Source organism: Diceros bicornis, chromosome 4 (assembly GCF_020826845.1).
Source record: "Diceros bicornis minor isolate mBicDic1 chromosome 4, mDicBic1.mat.cur, whole genome shotgun sequence".
Taxonomy (NCBI): Eukaryota; Metazoa; Chordata; class Mammalia; order Perissodactyla; family Rhinocerotidae; genus Diceros; species Diceros bicornis.
Genome location: NC_080743.1, coordinates 4,456,678 through 4,482,983, shown reverse-complemented (window position 1 = coordinate 4,482,983; position 26,306 = coordinate 4,456,678). Strand labels below are relative to the sequence as shown.

General features: G+C 39.7%; 1 protein-coding gene across 3 annotated transcripts in view; it reads right to left on the bottom strand.

Moving 5' to 3' along the window:
- Positions 1 to 26,306, bottom strand: part of DNAJC6 (DnaJ heat shock protein family (Hsp40) member C6) — a 137,524-nt gene that overhangs the window by 96,856 nt on the left and 14,362 nt on the right. The window lies entirely within an intron of this gene.

Here is a 26,306-nt window from a genome sequence, read left to right as displayed (position 1 = left end):
TCACGGACAAATTATACAACTTCTCTATGCCTCAGTTTCCTCATCAGTAAAAGAGCAGCATCTATAGGGCAGCTATTAGGACTACATGATATAAAGTACATAAGAGTTTAGCACAGTGCCTGGCATGCAGAGTTCAATGAATGTTATCTATTTTGTATTTCTTGCCATTGTCCTTCGACTGACACACAGCTGAGTCTATCACACATAACCCCAAAGCCAGCGATCTCTCCCCCTCACCCTGCTATGCAGAGACTGTGTTCTTGGTCTGACCCAGCCCAGAGCTGCAGAACCCTGTCCTCAGTGAATTCCCTAGAAGAGTTGCCCTTTCCTTGAGGTGTAATTCTCTTTCTTTGATCTGCCCAAATAATCTCAATGTAGTCTGCAATATTTTAAGACATCCAAGTTGATACAGAAGTTAAAGCAGGGTATCAGTGTATATGACACAGTGGTTCTGAGTCTATTTATTTCAATATGGCCAAATGAGAGAGTCTGACTCTTTCTCCATTGTGCTAAAAGTAAATAAGGAGCTCAGGCAATAAGTCAGGATGTCTTTTTTATTATAATCTTTTTACTTTTCAAACATATACAAAAGTAGAGAAAATGATATAAGGGACTCCTTTGTACACATCATTCAGCATCAACAATTACTGAGTTACTGGCCAATCATGTTTTATATGTATAGACTCCTAACTACTTTTAAGCAAATTCCAGACTTTGTATCATTTCATGAGTAAATATCTCAGTATGGAGCACTTTAATACTTTTTGGAAAATAACAGATTTCATCTGTACTAGAAGTGGGACAGGTGCCATTCCACTTGTCTGCTAAGAGGCTAAAGCTATCCGCGTGTTTCCTTTCAGGAGACTGAGGAACCTGCACAACCTTTCCATTTCCTCATTTCCCAGTGGAAACGACATATCATCGATTCAGCTTCCTGTCCCCCCTCTCAACCACCCCCATCCCCCAAAACTCAGCTTGTCAAGCACTAGTTGTGATCTTCGGCTTTGCTACCAAAGAGACCTGGAAATCAGCATGGAATTAACTTTTTCCAGAATAGGAGAGATATATGGAATATTCAAGTTGGAAGGAGCTGTAAAGGGTAGACTATCCCTTTCAATTTAGACATAAGAAAATTGAGACAGAGAAGGAGCAAATAGATTCACTTTTGAGCTTTCTAAAATGCAGATCCAATTCTGTGACTCAGCTACTTAAAACCATTCAAGGATTTCCCATTGCCCTCAGTCGCAGATATTTAACATAACAGACCTTCCACATTCTAAAATCAGCTACCTCCCTCTCCAGACTCAGCCCTCACCACTTCCCTTCTCCTCACCCTCTCTCCAAGTCCAGACATCGAGTTTCTTTATGATCCCCCATTTGGCCAATTCCTGCTTGCCCTTCAGATCCCTACATAGATAGCATTTGCCCCAGGAAACCATCCAAGTCCTCAAAACCAAGTTAGATATAATTCCATGTGGTCCAACAGAACATGCTACCTGTTCTAACACAGCACTTAACACACTACACTGAAATTTCCTGTTACATGTACGACTTCCCACATCAGACTGTAAACTCCATGATGGCAAGGCCACGCTTGGCCCCTAACTCCATGCCTGACACAGTGCAGACATGTGATAAACACTTGATAAACAAATGAATGACTACTGCCACTGGGAAGAGTCCACGGAAGACATAAGGGGAAAGGGCTCTGTATACTGTTTAGCACTCAACAAAGGTTACCCATTGCAGTTATTACTGCTGAAAGCCACAGAGCTACATAGAGGGGACAGGTCTCTGACCAGTCCAGGTCAGAGCTCTTAGCATTCCATCACACTGCTTAACATAAAGTCAGCCAATAAAGTTGTCACTTACTGCTATTTTCCTATGTAAATAAAATGATTTCTACAGGGACAAGGAAAGCACACTTAGACTTGTAACCCTTTGAAATCATTTTTGTTTGCAATTTTTGACTTTTTGATCTGAATAGGAGATTCATACACTCCAGATAATTTTCCTGAAAGACTTATGGATCATCATTTGTAAAGAATATTTCTGGGGCCAGCCCGGTGGCATAAGAGGTTAAGTGCGCGTGCTCCACTGCAGCAGCCTGGGGTTCGCCAGTTCGGATCCCGGGCGCGCAACGCTGCACTACTTGTCGAGCCATGCTGTGGCAGCATCCCTTATAAAGTAGAGGAAGATGGGCATGGATGTTAGCTCAGGGCCAATCTTCCTCAGCAAAAAGAGGAGGATTGGCATCAGATGTTAGTTCAGGGCTGATCTTCCTCACAAAAAAAAAAGGGAATATTTCCTTTGGGTCAGATATTGTTTATGAATACCAGAAGATGACACTTTCATCTTTGCCTCCGAAATCACTATGACCAAGTGGTATAGACTACAGGGAACCACGTGTTGGTGAAAACTGAGATGTGGAAGGTTTCAAAAGAAGGTGTAAGATCACAAATTACAAAAACAAAATGCCCAAATGGTGATAAGTATGTTTTAAGCCCATTAGTACAAAGACAATTATGGTAGAGCTTTTCTATGACATTTAAAGCTTTGGCTGCAAGATTAGAGAGCATAGCAGAGCTGGTTTTCAATTCGAGAAAAATGTACTAGGTGCTACCATGGGGCCGGTTCCCTCACCCTCATTCCCATTGTAAGTTTCAGTGGGAAGCAATCTGGTAGGGAAAAAAATAGCGAATTGCTAATACAGTAAACCTTGAGTCAACACAAACCCAATTTACTGGAATTTTCTCAGTGTAGTAGTTAAGATCATGGGCTTTGGAGATAGAGAGACCGAGGCTTCCAGCCTGGATGTTTAAGCTTTGGTAAAATATTTAACTTCTTTGAGCCTTAGTTTCCTCATTTCTAAATTGGAGTAATACTCCACTGAAGGTTGACTTAATATTAGCTAGGGTAAGTGTAGTGGAAAATTCACTCTCTTATCAGCCAAGAGCAACACTCCCTTTCTCTGGGAAATATTCCTTCTCTGTGGTTGGAATTAAAGCTTCCATGGCCCAGGGGTGGGTATCTGAAGCCAAGCCACAGCCTTTTCATGGGACTGTTCAATTTAAAACCCGAGAGAGAAAGTTTGAGTCTTTCCCTAGAGCAAGGAAGACAGGCAGGAGTTTAGGAACCATGCTTTCTCACATGTGGAGATACGTGATCGAAGAGAACAATGTTGCCAAGGAGGGAGAAGTAAATTTGAGAGAAGAAGAGGGAGAGAGAAAACAGCATTTATATCCTAGGAACTCAAGAGGCCCAATGCACCTCTACTCTTTCTACGGCGACAAGATCCTCCTTTTTCAATTCAGTTCATTCTAATTGAGTCTCTGTCACTTGCAACCAAAGAAATCCTACCTAATACAGTACTAGCACAATGCCTGAATCGTTGTAGCTCAATGCACTGAAGTTATGATTGTTTGCTCACAGAATTGAATTATGCTCCTCCCTCTACTTCTCTACTTCCCTACTTTACATACAGAGGAAAAATTAAGATGCCTAAATAAAAGCTTGCATTAGAAATTTAGTAAAAATAATAAGCTTCATGCTATCACTTAGAATCCCTATCCATTCAACTAAACCTACACTTTTCTTGGCTATAATTCATATTCACGCTGTATGCTGTGTTCTACAGAGAACTTCCATGTAAGCATAACATAGTCCAATAGAAATATAATGCAAGCCACAAATATGAGTCATATATGTAATTTTTAAATTTCTAGTAGCCACATTTTTAAAAGATAAGTAAATTAATTTTAAAAATATATTTTATTTAATTCAATGAGTCCAAAATATTGGCATTTCAACATGCAGTCAACAGAAAAAGGTAATCAATGAGATAGATATTGCATATTTTTTTCATACTGTCTTCAAAATCCACGGTGTATTCTACACTTACAGCACCTCTCCATTTGGACCAGCCACATTTCAAGAGCTTAGCAGCCTCTTATAGTTAGTGACTACTGTGTTAGCACAGATGTAAAGTGTGTCCATCAATCTTAACAACTCTAAGAAGACCAAAGCTTTTGTGACTATAGATAAGAAAACTGAAACTTAAATTAAGAAATTTGCTCATAGTCAACAGCAACTTGGTACAAAGCCCAGGCTGAAATCACGGTCTTTAGCCTCCAAATTTTATGCTCCTTCTCACATTATGCCATCCCTACAATATGAACTGATGTTCAAGATGATCCTGAAATACAGCCAGATCAGTCAATAAATTAATAATGATGTAGCTTCACCTCTAAAATGAGAGGGTTGGACAGGTGGTCTTTTACGTACAAGAGCTGTATTTTCTGATTGATCACTCAGGACTTAGAGCCTGCCAATGGCACAGAGTCACTCCAATGGGAACAATTCCAAAAAACCCACACTGCTCTATATCTATTGCTTCATGAAAGTAATTAATCTCTTACGGTCACAGATGGATGTGTTCCCTCCACCACATCTTCTTCCCTAACAAAATATTACTTTGTTCACGGAATCAAAATCCAAATCTTTGGAAATAAATTGTTCACTGAAACAGTGTGCAATGACCTTCAACGTAACTTTAACATAGGAGCTAATCCAGCAAAAATGGTTTCTCTAGTCAACAGGGAGAAGTGGAGAGCATGTAGCCTCATTGACTGCCAACACGCCAACCCTCCCACCATTTACAACAGGGAGACTGCCCTTTCCTGAGCGGCCACGGTTGACCGGTTAGGCTTTCAAGAGAAAAACAGGCATTGCAGATATATCTTAACCATTATCGTTTTCTCTGGATCTTTTCACACAAAATCCATTGTTTTCTCTTTGCAGCAGCAAATTAATTCTTTATTGGTGGCAGAATGTCAGTCCTGAAGGTTAACAGGAAACTTGCTTTTTACTCAAGATAACTGTGTGAAAGTGTTTAGCATCACGCCAGGAACATAGCACTTAGGTCGGTTGCCTTTGCAGCTTAGCGTAAGCCACATTTTCAAGGAAAACTTAATACCTGGGAAAATACCTACAATATAATGTTAAGGGAAATTAACAACACGAATTTGATTCTAAAACGTGAACTGTGTTCTTTAAAAAAAAGAAGTCTGTCTCTATATATGCATAGACAAAACAATGGAAGGAAATACACCAACATATTAACAATGATTATGTCTTTTATTTTTTTAACTGCCATCAACCAGGCTGATCTTAAGAGCACAGGCTTTCTCTAGCTGGTTGGTCCTAACTCCATCACCTACTTATCTGGGTGTCTCTAGGCAAGCTACAGAACCTCTCCAAGCCTCAGTTTCCTCTATTCTTTACAAATAGAGGTAACGATAGTACCTGCCCCATAGGATTGAGGAGGTAATTTTAATAATAAATGCAGAGCACCTGATGCACAATAGATGCTCAATAAGTGGTAGCCATTATTTGCTCTCTAGAGTCACATGGCAAGGAGGCAGCCCCAAAATTGCTAGGTTAGAGTCCCTGGTTCTACAGATGAAGATGAAGGAACCAGAGAGATTAAGTGACTGGTCCAAAGTCACACATCTAGGTAGTGAAAGCTGGGATTAGAACCCAGCCTCCTAATCCCAGGCAAGGGCCATGCCTGCCTCACCACTGTTAGGAGCTCTGGAAACATCTTGCCATGGAAAACCAGAGAGACATTGAGAGAGAGAGAATGTTCTAGAAGGAAGAAGAAGATGGACGGCATGGCATACTCAAAAACCAGTTTGGCTTCCAAGTAGACTAAGTAATGAGAGTTGAAGCTGGAAAAGTTGGCAGGGACCAGATCACGCAGAGCCTTTTAAACATATTAACAATGATTGTCTCTTGAGAGTGGTATTAGGAACGATTTAAAGGATGTTTATTTTTGTATGTTCCAGAAGACTGTTTGCAAATATGGCTACAATCATTCACACCCCCACCTCCCACCCCTACTCCTTGTCATCCACACACACCACTTGACAATATTACTTCACATTTCCTCTGGGCCAGCCTTGTAACTGGCTTTGAACAATTGAGGGTGTTATAGACTGCAAGTTTGTGTCTCCTCAAATTCATATGTTGTAGCCCTAAACCCCAATGTGATGGTATTTGGAGGTGGAAGCTGTGGGAGGTAATTAGGTTTAGATGAGGTCATGAGGGTGTCCCCATGTTGGGACTAGGGTCCGATAAGAAGAGAGACCAGAGCGCACTCTCTCTCTCTGTGCCGCCTCCCCCTCCCACCCCTGGCCATGTAACAACATAGCAAGAATGTGGTCAGGAAGAGGATTCTCACCAGGAACCAAATCTTCTGGCACCGTGATCTTGGCCTTCCCAGCTTTCCAGAACTGGGAGAAATACATGTGTGTTGTTAAACCTACCCCACCAGTCTATGGTATGGACTAAGACAGAAGGGAAGCGATGTTGTACCAGTTCTGAGCATAGGCCCGAGAGGCCAGTGGACTTCTGCTTGCTCTCTTGGTTCGTCTTCTCCTTCTCCAGGAGAACAAGTCTAAGCTAGTCTGCCACAGGAGGGGAGACCACCGGGAGGAGTTGGCCCCGTCATCCCAGACACATGAGTGAGCCTCAACAGCCGAGCTCGCCGGGAGCAGAACTGCCCAGCTAGCCCACACGCTGGCCAGCAGAACTGTGAGCTGACTAAATGCACACTGTCTTAAGCCACTAAGTATTGGGGTGGTTTGTTATGCAGCAAATCTAATTGTTACATATGTGTTTTCTAGAGTTTCTACAATGAAAAACATAACATTCATTTAAAAAACAAAAAACCAACCTTCTTTGTAAAAAAGAAAGGGAAGGAGGAAAGAAGAAAGAAAGACAAAACAGATCTGAGTTCAGATCCCACTCCACCATCCAGTAGCTGTGTTAGCCAAGTTATCCAAGACATACCAAACTTTTCTAAGATTACCTACCTGATAGAGCTGCTTTTTAAATGGAAGGTGATAATATTTATAGCATCTAAGCAGAGTGGCTTAAAGGGCACTCAGTACATCCCAGATGCCTTCCTTACCTTCTCCTTCCTTAGATCTCCAGCAATGCCTACATTTTACGGAAATAGCTCAGCTTTATCCCACACAAGCATGTAATGCTCTTATTCACTTTTTATTCTTAACTCATTTTAATCTCCTTTCTCAGACAGGACGAGCCACGACACTCAAAATCCATTTAATTACATCCTTATGTACCTTCAGCTTTGAAGAATATGTGAAATAAAGGAATGCTATAACTTCATCAATAGCTAACTTTTCCGTGAACATTTTATCATGAAAATTTCAAACATGCCAAAAAGTTGAAAGAATTTCACACAATGAATATCCACATTTATGATACCTAGATTCAACAATTGAAAACATTTTACCCGTTTGCTGTATCTAGATATTTGAGGATTTTTTCTTTTTGCTGAACTTACTGAAAATGAATTGAGACATCATGTTTACCTCTCAATTCTTCATCATGCATCTCCTAATAAGGACATTCTCCTACACAATCACAAAATTAATAACAATTCCCTAATGTTACCTAATATCCAGTCTATATTTAAATATCCTCAATTGTCCCAAAAATGTCTTTTATATTAGCTGACTCTTAATAATAGTTTACATTTTGATAGATATGATGCTCACAACAATACTTTTAGGTAGATATTATTATCCCCACTCATCGTTGAGAAATTTAGTTCATAATGCTAATTTGCCTTGCCAAAGATAACATAGGTAGGGAGTTTGTGGCAAAGTCATTATTTAAACTTATTTAGTGTTTAAGTGTTCTCAATAGATCAAGATGACATATGAACAAATGCATTTAAATTTTTTTAAATCAACACACTCTAAAATAATAAAGCTTTTAGAAGAAAGCATAAAACAATACCTTTATGACACTGAGGCAAGCAAAGATTTCTTAAACAGGACCCAAAATGTAGTAACCACACAGTAAAAATTAATACAGTGTACTACAAGAAAGAACTTCTGTTCATTAAAAGACATCATTAAGAGAACGAAAAGGCAAGCTATATGTATGAGAAGATTTTTTCAATACATATATCCAAAAGATTCATATCCAGAATATATAAATCAATAAGAAATATTCAAATCAATAAGAAAAAGGCAGACAACTCAATAGAAAATTTGGCAAAAGTCATAACCAGGCCTTTCACAAAAAACTACACAAAAATGGCCAATAAACTTCTGGAAAGGTGCTTAACCTTAGAGTCCTCAAGGAAATTCAAATTAAAAGCAAGTGATGTATCACTAACACCAACCAGAATGGCTAAAATTTAAAAGACTGACAGTCCAATTGTATAAAGACTTATCAATATTTGACAAAATGTTGGAGCAATAGGAATCTCATAACCTGTTTATGGGAGTAAAACTTGATACAATCCCTTTATAGAACTGTTTCGCACATCTACTAAAGCTTAATACACACACACCCTAGAACCTCGTCATTTCACTCTTAGTATGCAACCAACGGAAACATGTACAGACATGCACCAAAAGATACTTAAGAGAATGCTCATAGCAGTACATTTTTAAAATATGCCCAAACTGGAAACTACCCAAATGTCTGTCAAAATTAAAATGAAAAGAGTAAAGTGATATATTCACTGGATGGAATACTATACAGCAATGAGAATGAATGAACTACCACCACCACCCAAAACGGATGGATCTCACAAATGTAGCATTGGGCAAAAGAAACTAGAACAAAAGATTATATACTGAATGTATCCATTTACATAAAATGCAAGAACAAGCAAAACTAATCTACAGGGTTAGACTTCAGACTAGTAGTTACTCTCAGCATGGGTGGGAGGAGGGGGAGCAACTAGAAGAGGGCTTCTGGATTGCTAGTAATGTCCTGTTCCTCGATTTGGATGCTAGTTTCACCAGCGTATTAACTTTACAAAAATTCATCAACCTGTACACTTAGAAGTTGTGCACACTTTTCTGTATACTTAATTTAAAAGTTTGCTTAAAAATTCAATATTCTCAGGGCATATTCATACTCACACATCAATATGAAGAATTCTGAGGCCAAAATTTACCAGCTCCTCTCCTGAGCAGACTCTAACTATGCTTCTGTGTGTAATGTTTTTATTTACTTTTATATACTGTCAATTTTACCTTTTCCCCGTGCTGTCATTAGTTATAAACTTCTCATGTTAGAGTTAATTCTTGATTTCATTTTTCTTTCAAACTTTTTAACCCTTTATTATGAATTTGGAGGAAACTAGCAACAAATTTTGGAAGATAAAAACAGAATCAGGAAAGCTGGACCCCAAGCCATCAAGCTGAGCTACAACATAGAATCCCCTAAGGACCCAGGATTTGACAGCACAGCCACTGAGCCAGGCAGTGAGGGGTGAAGGCAGTTAGACCCCCAGACCCCTCCCCTGGCTCATGCGGCTGGGCAGGTGCCATTCCCCAGGAGAGGACTAGAGGTTTACTCTGTGGAGCGAGCATCAAGAGGCTCACTGGACAGGGGAACACCAGGCAGAGTTTAAGGCTGCGGTCTTAAAGTAACTGTCGTATGCTGAGTGCTAAGACCCCCAGCATTTCATGAGATGTGCTGGCATCCTCTTAAAAGAAATTAAATGGCATAACAAAAGGAGGCAAGCAAATGGGGAAGTACTTATACTTCATTCCATCTGCAAAGCTTAATAAAACAAGCCCATTCCCCCAAGACTGAAAAGATGAAATGAACAGAAGGAATACACTGCAATTGGAAATAAACATCCACTACTCAAGAGTCACCGAGGAAGGACCTTTGAAGGAGGAGGCAGGGGAGTGAGGCCAAAATTAACTGTGACAGTTTCTCACGTTTCCACTGATTCATGTAGCTATAAAATCAATTTTTAAATATTTCACGTGTAAGTTCATCCTCCCCTCCACGTTTTCACATTGCACTCCTTCATTTGCCTGCAAATTCTGGGTGGGATTTTAATTTCTTTTAAGGTTATTTTCCAGCAAATCTACCATCATAAATATCTGATTTTAAGTGTACTAGTATATCTGCAAAGTAATACATATGGTACCTCCAATCTAGCCCAACTTTTCATTCTCTCTTTCACTCACTCACTCATTCATTCACTGATTTACGCATTTTCATATGAGTCAGGAATAATTAAAAGATAAAGATTTTCAGGGGGCCGGCCCAGCAGTTAGGTTTGAGCTCTCTGCTTCGGTGAGCTCAAACGGTGGATCCCGGGAGTGGACCTACGCACCGCTTGCCAAGCCATGCTGTGGCAGGCATCCCACATATAAAATAGAGGAAGATGGGCACAGATGTTAGCCCAGGGCTAATCTTCCTCACCAAAAAAATAAATAAATAAATAAATAAATAAATAAATAAATAAATAAATAAATAAATAAATAAAAAAAAATAAAAGATAATGATTTTCAGGTGGGCATTAACTCTCACAATGTGACAGTTTCTATTGTTATCTGAAGAAACAAAATAGCACAGAAAAGATAAGTTGTTGGGTCAAAGAAATCTATATTGGAATCCTAGATCTACCACCTACTAGCCCTCTGACTTTGAGACTATTTTGTGATTCTGACCCTCAATGCCTTCATCAATAAAATGGGCATATTAATACCTACCTCTCAGGGTTATCGCTAGTTTTTTTGTGTGTGTGTGAGGAAGATCAGCCCTGAGCTAACATCCATGCCAATCCTCCTCTTTTTGCTGAGGAAGACCGGCCCTGAGCTAACATCTATTGCCAATCCTCCTCCTTTTTTTCCCTTTTCTCCCCAAAGCCCCAGTAGATAGTTGTATGTCATAGTTGCACATCTTTCTAGTTGCTGTATGTGGGACGCGGCCTCAGCATGGCTGGACAAGCAGTGCGTCGGTGCGCGCCCAGTCTGAACCTGGACCCCCAGTAGCGGAGTGCGTGCACTTAACCGCTAAGCCACGGGGCCAGCCCCGGTTATCGCTAGTTTTAAATGAAAGAATATGTGCTAAGCACTTAGCATAACGTTAGACATAGTAAAATGTAAGTGCACAGTAACTTTGTTTCCTAAAGGTATTAATAACCTACTTTCTATATCTAAGATTTTAAACTATATGCATCACCTCACCAGGGTTACATCAAGACCAACATAGTTTTCCCATCATTTCTGTTGTGGTTTTCTACTTGTATCAAACAAGATGAAAGGGATGGCCCATGGGCTTTTCAATCCTCACAAGTGATCTGTAGATGATCAGAAAAAACAAACAAACAAACAAAAACAGATGACTCTTGTTCTATATAACTTGGACTTCTGCTATTCACATGGCTAATGCAGAGTACTAACTAACAACACAAAGGCCGGTTCTGGTTGTGGGAGAGAATACACGCACCAAAAGAGTCAGTTTCATTCAGCACAAGTTCTCTGTCTCCCAAGTTGCTGGGGGTGGGGGACACAGTAAATGATCCCATAAACGCATCCTGGGCATCGACTTTGTGATACGCATACTGTTGGGCTCTGGGTTAGACAAATCCCCTCCCACCCCGCCCAAACCTAAAACACAGCACAGAATAAGGGACACACCATAAGAGAGGGGGTAAGAAAGAGCTATGGGGGTTTTGAGAAGGGAAAAATGATTGGGAACACCAGGGGGAATCAAGGAGTACTTCCTAATCACCTTATATCACTGTGACTCAGAACAGTGGTGGCATCGTGTGCAATACATATCATTAGGATGGAGCATCTCACTCAGGTGACAACTCAGAAAGGCTGCAGTTGAAAAGAGTCCCCACCAAAGAGTATATTTTAACTGACCACAGACTGAATTGTGGAGGGGCACTTCTTATATTCCCAGCAACGGAAGACTCCCCCAGATCCAGAGGAGGAAAACAAAACTGGCCAACCAGTATATTCATCTCCTGGCTTTGAGGAGGAGCAGAGGAGCTTAAAACATTTTTCACATGCACTAAATAGATCCTTTTATTTAAAAGCCTGAGATACTGAGAGAGTTTTGTCTCTCAATGAGCACTGTAGTTAACACATTCTACTGCTATGGGGCTCCCTCTAAGAGTCTGATCAACTTTTTTTCCAAGCTTAGAAAAAAAAAATTTTCTTAAAAAGCTTAAATAAAAAGGAATGAAGAATTTATGCACGCTACGATATAGATAAACCTTGAACATGTGATATTAAATGAAAAAAGCCAGACACAAAGGACCACATGTTGTATTATTCCATTTATATGGAATGTCCAGAACAGGCAAATCCACAGAGAAAGAAAGTGGATTCGTAATCGCCAGGGGCTGGGGAAAGAGGAAATTCAGAGGAGTGGCTAGGGATGGATCCCAAGCTTCTTTCTGGGTGATGAAATGCTATGGAGTTAGATCGTGGTGATGGTTGCACAACCTTATGAATGTACTAAAACCCACTATATTTTAAAGGGCGAATTTTATGGTACATGAATTATATCTCAATAAACAAAGAAAAAAAGCACATTGGGATTTCATTAGAAAATTTTCAACTTACTCTTTTTTTCTAGCCATGGAATTCTTTCCTCAGAGGAAATCTTACTCAATACGAAGAAACATCTCGACAGGACTCTAACACTCAGAAAAGCCCAGTTTGAGAAGTTCTATCTCAAAACCCACTTATCTCATTTTTACAGAGGGGAAAAATGTGAGATGACTGACTCAAGGTGAGTCCGTGACTGGACCGTCAGGAGAAACGTTTCAGGCCCCCTGACTTCTAGGCCAATGGGCTTTTCATTCTACCTGGCTGCCTCATTTCTTTAAAAATCTAAAATAACCCTCCAATCCACAATAAACAAGAAAGATTGTTTAAAAAAAAAAAAGAAAATCCCTTAACACAAAATGAGAAAGTCAATTTGTACCCTATCCACGATATCATTTATTTACCCTGGAATTTGAATTATCCTCCTAAATCATAAACATACTGTCCTGTGATAAATAAATGAAAAGCAATAGGATATATTGGTGTAAACTAATTCAGCCTGACCTCATTTTTCCAAAAGGGACTGACGTGGCCTGTTGAGCACGCATTGTACATCTGCTTTAAACATTTACTATGTCCCCAAGACAAGAATGATGCCCCTAAGGATAGGGATGTAGTTTCCCCCATATCAGTGTTTCCTTTAAGATAAGCATGTCTCCCTAAACTAAGGATTAATTACCGACCTGCTTGTGACTTTGTGACCACTCACCTTGCGACCACCAACCTGCTGTGTTCATCGATCTGCTGTGCCAGCAAAGCAATCTCATGACTGTTGTAAAAGGGACATTCCTATTCCTACCATATGTGATGTATGCTCTTTGTTCCAAGACGATATATAACCACTCTGTACACCCTACGTCTTTGGTGCCCTTCCTGTCTTGGAGAAGGAAGGCCCCGGGCTAGTCCTTAGACCTAGCTGATAATAAACTCACTCCAACTTTGATTTGTAGATTGATTATGGATTATTTGCATCAACACGTGAAAAGTAGAATCTGAATGGTTAAAAGTGCCAGTTTCTAAGTCTGCTTTTAATAACTGAAGGCCCAGTTATTATTATGAAATATTATGAATTTAGCAGTATTTTGCAGACACTGAAAATGTGGAAAGTGTTTGGGAAGTTATGTTAAGGGACAAAAATAAAATATGATCTCAACAGAGCACATACATGGATGTACAAAGCCATGCACAGAAAGGGGGTACACTCCAATTGAACAGCGATCATCTCTTAAGAGATGGAATGACAGATGGTTCTACAGGTTTTCTGTGTGCTTTTCTGAATTTCCATAACTTCTTTTGGGGAACACATATACTTTTTACTTACATGGTATTGAGTACCTACTATGTGTCAGGCAACATGCTAGGTACTTTTATGTATTATTTCTAATCTCACAACAACCCTATGAGTTGGGTATTACTCCTCCAATTTTTAAAATGAGGAAACTGAGGCTCAGAGAAGTTAAGGAATTTGTCCACCTTGTTAAGGGGAGGGACCCAAATGGGGCTTTCTTTTATCTCCCCTCTCTCCCTCCCTCCTCCTCTTCTTTTTTTTTTTATTTCCTCCCTCCATTTTACAGTAGGCATTGAAGGCCTCTGATGTGCCAGAACTTAATGTAATAATTAAAAGTATGGTAGTGACATGAAAGAGAAAACCAGGATGCTCTGCGAGTGTGTTATAAGGCAGGCATGGGAAGGGGCCTGGAGGCAGAGAAAGCCTTCCAGAAGCAGCCGCTACTTGAAGGAATAGAACTCAGCCAGGCAAAGACAAGGGTGAATATATTCCAGAAGAAACAGCATGTTGGGAACTCAAAATCCAGCCTCTTAGGAAGTAAAATGAATCCAGGATGACTTAATGACTTACTACCAATTCCAAGCTACATGTGTGTGTGACTGTGTGTATGTGCCTGTGCAAGTACGTGTGTATACGTGTATGTGTATACGTGTGTGTGTGTATATATATACATATAAAATACTCTCACCATCCTCAGTGAGCCGAGGCCCTAGGAGCAGGAGGGGAAGAGGAGACACCTCCCACTGCTTCTTTCTCCTTACCGCCTACCCACACCCCCGTTAGGTGCAGCCCCTCCCCTGCCGCCCCCTCTCAAGAGCCCTCTCCTTTCAACAGTGGTTCCCAGACTTCTCCATTGATTTCACAGCAGCAGGAGTCACAGCTGGGTTCAGTCTCTGCACCCCCACCTCCACCCCCAGTTTGGAAAAAAGTCTTCTAAATTTAAACCACACAGTACCAAACTAAAAACGGCTTAGAAAGGGGGACAAACAGACCTTGTGCCGGGCTCTTGTTAGATTTCACAGGCACGAATTACCCTTTTTTCTAAGCAGACGCAGTCAAATGATTCTTAGGTGATAAAAGAACCATCTCCAAGTTTGCATGAGATAAAAGTGTCTGTTTTTAAATGACCAGGAAGAGGCTGAAGATGGCAGAAAAGGAGTAGGGATTAAGTGCTGACTCATGCTAGACGCATTTGGGGTTCTGAGAATGTCATCTAGCTCCACTGTGAGGCACGCAGCCTTCTTCCTCATGCCCTTCCTGAACTGGCCCGTTAGAGAAGTGAGGTGATGGCACGTGGGGCCAGAAGGTATGAGACGTCCCCCAACCCCCAAGTGATGCCCCTTTGCAAGCTTCAGTTTCCTCATCCCTAATGGTTTTAGGGAGAGGAGGCTGAATTTGATCAGAGGTTCTCAAGCTTTTTTGTCCTTGACATTTTTTTTGGTATTTAACATTAAAACATTAGTTCTTTTTTAAGTTTTTATTGAAGTGTAATAGACATACTAAAAAATGATCAAATCATATGTTCAGCTCAATGAATTTTCACAAACTGAATGTATATAAAAAAAACACACAGCAGTAGCCAGATCAAGCACCAGAACATTACAGCCTTGGAGCAGGGAAACATATCTGAAAAGGCTGAAAAATAAGATCCAGTTTGTTTGATTTTAATAGAAAATTTTTGGGAACAAGAAAAACACTTTCACAATTGGGTAACGCACCAACCCTTGGTCACCCTTCAGGTCTGTGTCACATTTGAGTAGAACTGTTATTGTCCCGACCTAATTCCTAGAACTACCCTAACGTACATTTGAGAAGGAAGGAGAGCCTAGTGCACAAGTGCCCAAAAACTCTGAGATGAAGGCGTGGATGAACTGAACTTGCTTTTGAGAAGCTGGGGACATGGGCAGCGACGTACGTGAAGCTCATGGGTGTGACCGGCACTATAACAACCCTGCATCCTGGGAGGGATGTTGAAAAAAATATCTACTCAGCTACGGGAGAAAGTTTGGATCAAGTTTTCTGAAACTTCCATAACTCAATCATTCAAATTATTTTGTAAGTTTTAGAATCATATCGAACTTGGGAGGTGACAGCTGACAATTCCAAATCATAAAATCACAAAAGTATCAAACATTTGGATGAGGACCTGACTCAGAAAAATGAAAAGTCTTTCAGTGTATATATTCTTTGGAACAAGCCACACAAATGTGTGAGCATTTCAGAGAAAACATGGGAAAAGAAGATACAGACAAGCTTTTAATAAGCAAGAAATGGTAACTGGAAATCAACTACACTTACCTTTTATTAGTCATATAAGATGTTTAAAATGTCATTGATATCTCAGCTTTTTTGCTCTGCTGTTTTATTTTTTAATATAGTCCACATTGAGGAAAAAAAGGTCTGGTTCAACTTCCAGCTATAATAAAGTGGACTGTAGCAGACCAACTGTTCTGCTGAGGGCAATTAGAAAAGCCAGATAAAATCCAAAAACATCTGTCTGAAGTAGTCACGCACCGCATAATGATGTTTCAGTCAATCACGGCCCACGTATATGACGGTAGTCTCATAAGATTAGTACCAAAAGGCCTAGGTATGTTGTAGGCTATATCACCTCTGTGCAAGGACGCTCTGTGATGCTCACACAATGACAAAATCACCTAAAAACACGTCTCCCAGAACACATCCCTGTCGTTAAGCAATGCATGACTGTAATAGGAGAGCTACTAGTCCGCCAGGATTTGAGGAGCCAGATCTTACAGAGAAGGAGGCTCACTGAGGTAAGCCCAACTTTCTGAAAGCCCATTTTCCCCGTAGGGTATTTGCTCATCCTTGGTATAGGGCAAGAAGTTGAGAAGCCAGCAGAGGGCAGCTGCTAAGAGTAAGAGAAGCCTGCAGAACCTTGGACACTCATGGGGCCGCAGAGACAGAAGTGGAGGTCAGGACTGAAAAGGCACATCTTCCAGGTGCTCAGAGAAGTGAGCCTGACGCGTGACGCGCTTTCTCCCTGAAGTATTGCTAACTGAGCTGCAAGGGCAAGGGGCTCTGGAGACAAGGAGAAAGGAGACCAAAAGCAGAACGAACTGCTTTTGCAGAGCAGTTTTCAGCAGATTCACAGCACTAGGAACAAAAACTGGAATTTAGGGTCTGCCAAGGGAAACAACTCAAGCTCTCAGTCAGTCATCCTGGGGGGCCTAGAATTGGGGAAACCCAGAAGTAGACCAAACCTTAAAATTCTGCAAAAAGGCCTTAATTAGATCGAGTGCCTAATTCGATTGAGGGGATCTCCCTTCTACTGTGGGCAAAGATTAGGGTAAATACTCTCCATAGGGAGATGACAACACCCAGAGCATCTTCATACACAGTGTTGGACACGTGATAAAAAATTGCCAGGCATATGAAGAAAGAGGACCAAGAAGAAAAACAGAAAAGACAAACAGACTGACCAGTGACCCATACTTTGGAGTTATTAAACACGGTTTTTTTTTTTTTGCTTATAACCTTCTAACAGCTTTATATTTAAAAAATAAAATCCACAAACTCCCAACTATGGCACCATAGGTCCTAAATGATCTAATGCCTTTTTTTTTTTTAATTTTGTCCAATTGTATTTCTTTTTGTTTGTTTATTGCAGTAACATTGGTTTATAACATTGTATAAATCTCAGGTGTACATCAATATACGTCTATTTCTACATAGATTACATCATGTTCACCACCCAAATACTAATTACAACCCATCACCACACACATGTATGGAATTATCCCTTTCGCCCTCCTCCCTCCCCCCTTCCCCTCTGGTAACCATCAATCCAATCTCTGTCTCTATGTGATTGTTTGTTGTTATTATCTATTACTTAATGAGTGAGATCATACAGTATTTGACCTTCTCCCTCTGACTTATTTCACTTTGCATAATACCCTCAATGTCCATCCATAAATATGGTTTTTAAAATGACTGTGATTAATATTTTTTGAGGAAATAGATGACAAGACAGAGAATTTATTTTTTAAAATAATCTAACAAAAATTCTAAAACTGGAAAATAAAATGAAATTAAGAAATTAACAGACTGTGTAATAATAAATTAGATACAACAAAGAGAGCTAGTGAGCCCTCAAATTGCAAAAAATAATCAAACTGAAAGAGAAAAAAATATTAAGAGTGCAGAAAATAAAGTCAGGGATATGTGGGGCAGAGTAAAAAATTCTAATATAAAAGTAGTTAGAGTCCCAGAAAGAGGAGAGAATGGAGCAGAAATAGTATTTGAAAAGACAATGGCAGAGAATTATGAGAATTACAAAAGACATCAAGCCACACAGATTCAAGAAGGGCCAAAAACCTCAAGCAGGATAAATACAAGGAAAACTACGTACAATCAAATATAGAGAGAAAAGTCCTAAAAGTAGCCAAAGGAAAAAAGATGCAACATCAAATGGCAACAATAACACTGATGGTCAACTTTTCCAAGGACGAAAGCCAGAAGACAATGGAATGACATCTTTAAAGTGCTGGGGGGAAAATCCACCTCCTCAGAATTCTATACACCCAATGAAATTATCTTCAAAAGCAAAGGCAAAATTATTTCCAGACCAAAAACACTGAGAATATTCTTTTAGAGCAGATACGTACAACAAGAAATACTCAAGAAAGTTTTTTATGCGGATGGAAAAGATCCCAGAAGGAAAAGAGAAATTCAGGACGAAATGAAAAGCAATGGATAGGGTAAATATGTGAGTAAATCTAAATGAATATTGACTGTAAAAAACAATAATATTGGGGTCTTATGGAGGTTTAAATGTATGTATAATTAAAATGAATTTTCAAATGACACAAAAGGCATAAAAAGGGTATGGGCTGGGGAGGGGAGAAGACAGGTAAAGGGAGTCAAAGTGTCCTAAGAGCCCAACATCGTCCGGGACGTGATTAAGTAGAAGTGGCATTGGGGTCATCACACACACAAACACACACACACACACACACACGAGAAATGGAAACAAATGTGTAACAAGCTAGTAGAGAGGGAAAAGAGAAGGTTAAAAATAATGCTTGATTAATCCAAAAGAAAGCCAAAAAGAAAAAAAACTGGTACATAAAACAGGTGCGTTACAAACAGGCAAGAAATAGTAACATGGTAGCTATAGACCTTAATGTATGAATAATTATATTAAATGCTTTAAATACTTGAACTAAAGACCAAACTGTCAGACTGGATTTTTTAAAATTCATTTATATGCTGCTTATAAAAGATATAGATTAAACACAAGAGCACAGAAAAATTGAAGTGTAAAGATGGCAAAAGATATACTATGTATATATTAGCCCAAAGAAAGCTGGTTTGGCTACATTAATATTAGAAACATAGACTTTAAGGCAGGAAGCATTACTAGAGATAAGGAGAGATATTTCATGATAAAGATACAACAATTGTAAATTTATAATTTAACATTATAATTCACCTTAACATAGCCTCAAAGTTAAATAAAGCAAAAGCTGGCAAATACAAAAAGAGAAATAGGCAAATCCAAAATCATAATGGGAGAGTTTAACCCTTTCTTAGGAACCAACAGAATAAGAAAAAAAAATTAGTAAGGATAAAGAAGATCTGCACTCCAAGATTAAGAAAATTGACATAATTGACATATACAGAACAGGGAACCAAACAACCTAAGTATGCATATTCTTTTAAAACACACATACAACATACATATATAAAAATTGACAATATGCAGGGCCCCCAAAGCAAGTTGCAACAAATTTCAATGAATTAAAATTATCCAAAGTAGGTTCTCTAATCACAGTAAAAGTAATCTAGAAATCAGTAGCAAAAAGATCATTACAAACTCCCCAACTACTTAGAAATTAAGAAGTACATTTCTACATGACCCTGTGGGTCAAAAAGAAAATCACAATGGAAATTATAAAATATTTTAAACTAAATGACCATAAAAATATGATAAAACAAAATTTGCAGGATGCAGCTAACACTATGCTTAGAGGAAAATTTATAGCCTTAAATGAAAATATTTGTTAAAAGAAAACTGAAAATCAAAGATATAAGCTTCCATTTCAGGAAACTAGAAAAAATTTCAGAAAATTAGAACCAAAGAGTGTAAAAGTAAATAATAATGATAAAAGTAGGAACTCATGAGACAGAAAATACATAATACAAAAAAAACAACCAAGTAAAAAAAAATAGCTCTTTGCAAAGATTAATAAAATTCATAAAACCTTGGCAATATGCCTTAAAAAATGAGAATAACCAGTATAAAAAAGAGAGAAATATCAAAATCAGGAATAAAAAATAGGGACAAGACCACACAACCTACAGATATTAAAAAGATTATAAGAAGATAGAAAGAAAACCTTATGCCAATAAATTTGAAAATTCAGATGAAATGGACAAATTCCTAGAAAAACAAAACTTACTAAAACACAAAAAGAAATAGAAAATCCAAGGGTTAAGTTAACTTAACCACTGTGGCAGTGGAGTTCACAGGTTTGGCTCCCAGGCACGGACCTAAGCACTGTTCATCAAGCCATGCTGTGGCAGGTGTCCCACATACAAAGTAGAGGAAGACGGGCATGGATATTAGCCTAGGGCCAATCTTCCTCAGCAAAAAGAGGAAGATTGGCAACAGATGTTAGCTGAGGGCTAATCTTCCTCACCAAAAAAAAAAAAAGAAGAAGAAATAGAAAATCTAAATAAATCTATACCTATTAAAATAAATGAATCCATATTTTTAAAACCTTTCCACAACAAAATTTCCAGGCTCAGGTGGTTTCACCAGTGAATTCTCTCAGACATTTAAAGAATAATTCCCATCTTATAAGACACTCCCAGGGAATAGAAAAAGAGGAAATACTTTCTAACTTGTTTTATCAGTTCAGCAAAATTTTAACGTCAAAACGTGTTAAGGGCACCACAACAATAGAAAATGAGGAGTTAATCTCTCTTATAAACAAAGCTATTCCTCAACAAAGTATTATCAAATCAAATCCAGCAACATATAAAAAGGATAACATAGCACAGTTGAGCTTATTCCAGAAATGCAAAGTTGGTTTAACATTCAAAAATCAATGTAATTCACTATATTAACAGAATAAAATAGAACAATCACATGATCATCACAATAAAGAACATTTGGTAAAACTCAGCACCAATTCATGATAAAAAGTTAGCTCACTAGAAGTAGAAGATAACTTTCTTAACCTGATAAAAAGTGTCTATATAAAATCTTACACCATATATTGTACTTAATGGTGAAAGATGAATAGCTTTCCCCTGAGATGAGGGACAAGATAAGGATATTCACCATCACCAATTCTATTCTGTATTGTGAGAGAGAGCTCAGCTAGTGCAATAAGGCAAGAGATTAAAAGTATAAGGATTTGAAAGGGAGAAATAAAACTGTCAGTATTCACAAAAAACCAACTGCCTACATAGGAAACCCCCCAAAAACCTAAAAACTATTAAAATTAATAAGTGAATTTATCAAGATCATTGAAATAAGGTCAACAAAGTCAACTATATTTCTATATCCTACCAACAAACAATTACAAAATGAAAATTTAAAGTGCCAGTTACAGTAGCATAAAAAAAATCAATTACCAATAATAACACTTTTTAGATTTATAGGGGCCGGCCCCATGGTTTAGCGGTTAAGTGCTCGCACTCCGCTGCTGGCGGCCCGGGGTTCGGATCCCGGGCGCGCACCAACGCACCGCTTCCCAAAGCCATGTTGAGGCTGTGTCCCACATGCAGGAACTGGAAGGATGTGCAGTTATAACATACAACTATCTACTGGGGCTTTGGGGGAAAAAAATAAATTAATTAAATTAAAAAAAAAAGATTTATAACCCCTACATCCCAGCATTTCTGCCTGTAAAGAGGACAGTTTATGTTCAGCTCAATCTCACTGTTATAGATTGTTTTAATTTTCTTAAAGGAACCGTTCAGAAACACAGAACTGAATATATAATCTCCAAAAGTTTTAATGTTGGCTCAATTCTTTTAAAATATTAAAGCGGCCAAAATAAAGTTATTTTATAAACTCGAGTAACACAAATATATATATAATATAAAAATAATTTGTATTTCCCTGTTTAGTATCTCAAAATGCAATTCAAAGATAAAATAACCTAACACAAAATTAAACAAAAAAAGATATATAATTTACCAACTGTAACGTAAAAGAGTTAAGTGAAAGAAAAGTTATTTATAATAAAACAATATGGATTTTAATATGTAAACGATCCATCAGGACTATATTAGAGGACATGATCAAGCCATCGGTACACGTACCTGTATGTAAACTGAATGAGACAGGTGTGTTATATGGTGTTTCAAATACAAGCAGTGGTGTCTTGGGTGATTTTTCTGAACAAAATTAGTTATAACTTTCCTCAATTTACACAGCATTTTTAATCCTGGGAATTTGAGTGTATATGTAAAACCAGTTTACGTTCTAGGCTCAGAAAAGTAGAGGGTTTTCACTTACCTCTTCAGCAAAACATTTGAAAGTTGCACAGCACACGAGATATTTCGTCAGTGAATGGAACAGTCCGGAACACTGCAGTACAGCTAGCATTTCCGGTTTCTGCCCAGTGAAGCTTCTGGAGCCCCTTGCACCTTTCCAGGGGGTCCCACAGGAAGCAATATGGTGCTCATTTGAGCACCACTGGCACCCCAGGCTCTAAGCCCTCTTTACCTCGTGCCAGCCCAGACACCCTGAGGAATCACTCAGCCACTTACAGATGACCCCAGCCAAAATACTGTCTCCCCAATCCACCCAGTCACAATGAGCAATGACAAAAATCTCTGAAAGAATCTGACTTTTCTCTAAAAGTATCAAGGTAGTCACAACAGTTAAGAAAAAAACACAACGTTTTTTGGATTTCCTTACACTTATTTTATTTTGAATTACAGATTGAGGGGTGAACATCAGTCTTCTTTAACATTTAAGGCCTAAAAGTCTAGATCTGACCACATTCAAACTCCCAATCAGATTCTGTAATAACTTTCAGTGAAAAATAAGATTCTTTCAGGAACCATTGACATAAAAACACTAATTCTAGTTTTATCACATTAAAATGTTATGCATAACTTCATTTGCTCACAAAATGCCATGTTTGTTATTTCGAGATAAAATTTAGAAAAATAACAGAAAAACTGAAAAGAGAACTACTTGCCCTGACTTCTTGTGGAAAAAAAATTTCCAATCAAATTTTCAAATTCTCCACTCCTGTTCTTTTATGTCTCTGCTTCTAAAACTTTATTGCATAAAACACTCAGAGATCTTACCAAATAAAAGGAAAATCTGGAGATGAACTTAAAGAGTTAAAATGTCTATCTTCCAAATAAACAAAATCTAGAAAATTAGTAAAAAGCCATCATTTTCTAAGGTTCACATTTCTGTTTTTATAATAAGCAAATTAATTCTAATAACAAATGATGTTGAACATTTTATTAAAAACTGCAATTTTGCCCTGCTACTTATTCTCAAGCCTTTGCCTACCACGTGGATGATTTTGGAGGTAAAACGACCTGGGTTTGAATCCCGGCTCTGCCACTTACTGGCTTTGTGTCCCTGTGCGAAATTCTTAATCCATTTCCACACGTAAAATACCCCCAACCTTGCAGTGTTGTGACAATATGTGAAGCACCTCGCAGAGAGCTTTTCACATACTAGCTGTTCATTAAATGAGAGCTATGATTGTTATTATTGTAATTAGCTGTCATGTTTGCCAACACCTACTTATTAACTCATTCAACAATTTTCTTCTTAGTTGCCTCAAACATAATTTTTCTTTTTTGCTGAGGAAGATTAGCCCTGAGCTAACATCTGTTGCCAATCTTCCTCTTTTTTCGCTCGAGGAAAATTAGCCCTGAGCTAACATCTGTGCCCGTCCTCCTCTATTTTGTATGTGGATCTCTGCCACCGCGTGGCTGACAAGCAGTGTAGGTCCACGCCTGGGATTCAAACCTGTGAACCCGGGCCGCTGAAGTGGAGCATGCCCAGCTTAACCACTACAGCACTGGGCCAGCCCCCTGTAATTTTTTTTTTTCTAGCTTGCAAAGCGTTTTGAGATATGCTGGGTAAGTGTTATACAATGTCTCCTGTTTTTAAAAGCGTCAACGGACTATCTTAAGACAAGATGGATCAAAAAGAGGAAAAAGAAAGACATTTATTAAACCACAATTCAACATTTACTGAACGCTAGTCATGTGATGGTAGCTGATAAAAATTCAGTGTCCCCTACCAACATCCAGAAGATTTATTTGCCCCTGTCAACTTCCTTAAATTTTACCTGGCTCTCTTTTTCAGTCTTTGCAAGGAGAGTTGACTTCCAAACAATTCACACTTTAATAGTTTTTCTGTGGTACTTTTCAGCACAAAGACTCCAATTTTTAGTATATTTATGTTTCATATTCAGGTCACCAACTGGTACTTTGGAACCCACAAATAGCTCTCCTGGTCTGCTTACCATGGTCACACCTTCTCCTCAACATGCACACACACTCCCCACCTCTCATCCCACACTCAGTGGTCTCTCTCAACACACAGACATCTCCCAGACCTAAGGAAGGATCCTTTGATCTCTAAGAAATTAGCTTGGAAGGGGCTGGGGGGAAATACAAGAATTCATAACTGTTTGAGGTCTTAGACTCCTTTGAAAATCCGAGGAAAACTAGTGACTTTCTCCTCATATATAAACAAAAATGGACATGCATATAAAACTGCATTTCACAGACTCCTTGAAAACCAAATTAAGAAGCTATGGTTTATTTCAGTGTTTCTCAAACTCTTTTGACTGGGATTCACAGTGAGAAATAGACCTGACATCAATACAGCCCATACTTACATATATAAACATAAATATCTAAAACAGAAGTTTCCGGAAACAATATTTACCCTTACCACGTGCAATGGTTTCTGACATTGTCTATTCTATTTCATCTTCCTAAAATGTTGCTCGAGACTCACTAAATTGCTTTCTTACCACTTGCAATCTGAAGAACAGTGATCTAGTGTAACATTTCTCCATTTTAGAGATAAGAAAACTGAGATCCAAAAAATAAAGGGTCTTGTCCTGGGTCACTAATGAGTTAGTGGCAGAACAAGCTGGAACCTAACTATCCTGACTCTCAACCAAAGGCTCTTTCCAAAACACAGTAAAACAAAAATTCTAAATACCAACTCCCCTCAAAAAGCAGCTGGGGATTTGAAGCTTAAAACATGCTGAGACACTGAGAAACGGGGAGTGTCTCAGTTTCAAGCAATGCTGAATATTAATCTCAACGTGAGCCTCCAATTCAGGCAGTCTTAACTTCTACATCAGGCCCCAGGCCTAGCATGACATGGCATATAAGCTAATTTCTCCTTTCCAGACACCCTTTCTCTGGCCACTGAAAACAACACTGGAAAAGCCAGCATTCTCCTTGAGTTCACTTAAAATACTTTAACGCACACACAGGTTTTATTGGCCCATGAGAGGCTGGCTTAGAAACAGCAGTGGACGGCCCGCTTTCCACTTACCAGCATAGCTGTCTGTTCCCTTCCTCGCTAAGGCTGCTTAATTCAAATTTAAACATCAAAACCACAGAGATCAATACGCGGATGTGAATGATCCGGAGCCTGGTAGAGGTTAATACCACCACCACCAGCTACCTCCGCCTCTTTTAAAACCTCAGTTATACAAAGTGGGATTGCTTAAGAGCCCCCATTACAACAGCTTGGCACATTCAAATAGCAGTCTCCCCACTGGCATCAGGCTGCGTGTGGCTTTTTTGGTTTTGTCTTGTTTTTTTTTGTAACGTGGAATCAACATCACTGCCATCCCAAGGTGGGAATCTTATATAACAAGCCGGAGACGGGTTGGGGACTGGTCTGGCAGAGGCCAAGCCGGGCGGCCCCGCACGCAGGAGGCGGCGGCTTGGGGCCCCGGCGGTCGCACCGATCACCCACCCGGCGGGACTGGGGCGCAGGCAGGCTCGGGGGGCGAGTGCTGCCCCGGGCTCTGCGGCCGGCGCCCCTGGTTCTGGCGCCCGAGGGCAAAGCGCGGGGCCTCCCGATGGGGGGGCGCGCGGAGGGGGAGGGCGGGGCGCACACGCACGCGCAGCGGCTCCCGGGCGAGAACGGCGAAGGCCCGCGGGGAAAAGGGGGGCCGGCACACCCTCAAATGAGCGCTCGGCAAGCGGGCGCCGGGCCCCGCGGCGCGGAGATGGAGTCCTCGGCCAGGCGCCTCCCTCCGGCACCGCACCGGGCGCAGGACCAGGGCGGCAAGAAGGCAGGCTCCCTCCTGGAAACCGGATCGGGGAACACGTGTAGCCTCCTGAGACCTTGGGGTCTATCGCTCCTCCCCCAACTGCGGCAGAAAACTCAAGGAGCCTGGGAATTTAAAACCCCAGAATCCTTGTTGGCGAACTTAACATTTGGTTGGCTCATTTTCAGTGAGCCCTTTACCTTCCTGAGTTTTCATTTAAATCCGTTTCTCTCCTCATCCTTGCCTCCAACGTAATTAGGGTGATTGGGGGGTGGGGGGGTGGAAGGGTAATGTATCAGGGATCTAGGGGGTGGAGACTCGTGGAGGGAGCGGGGG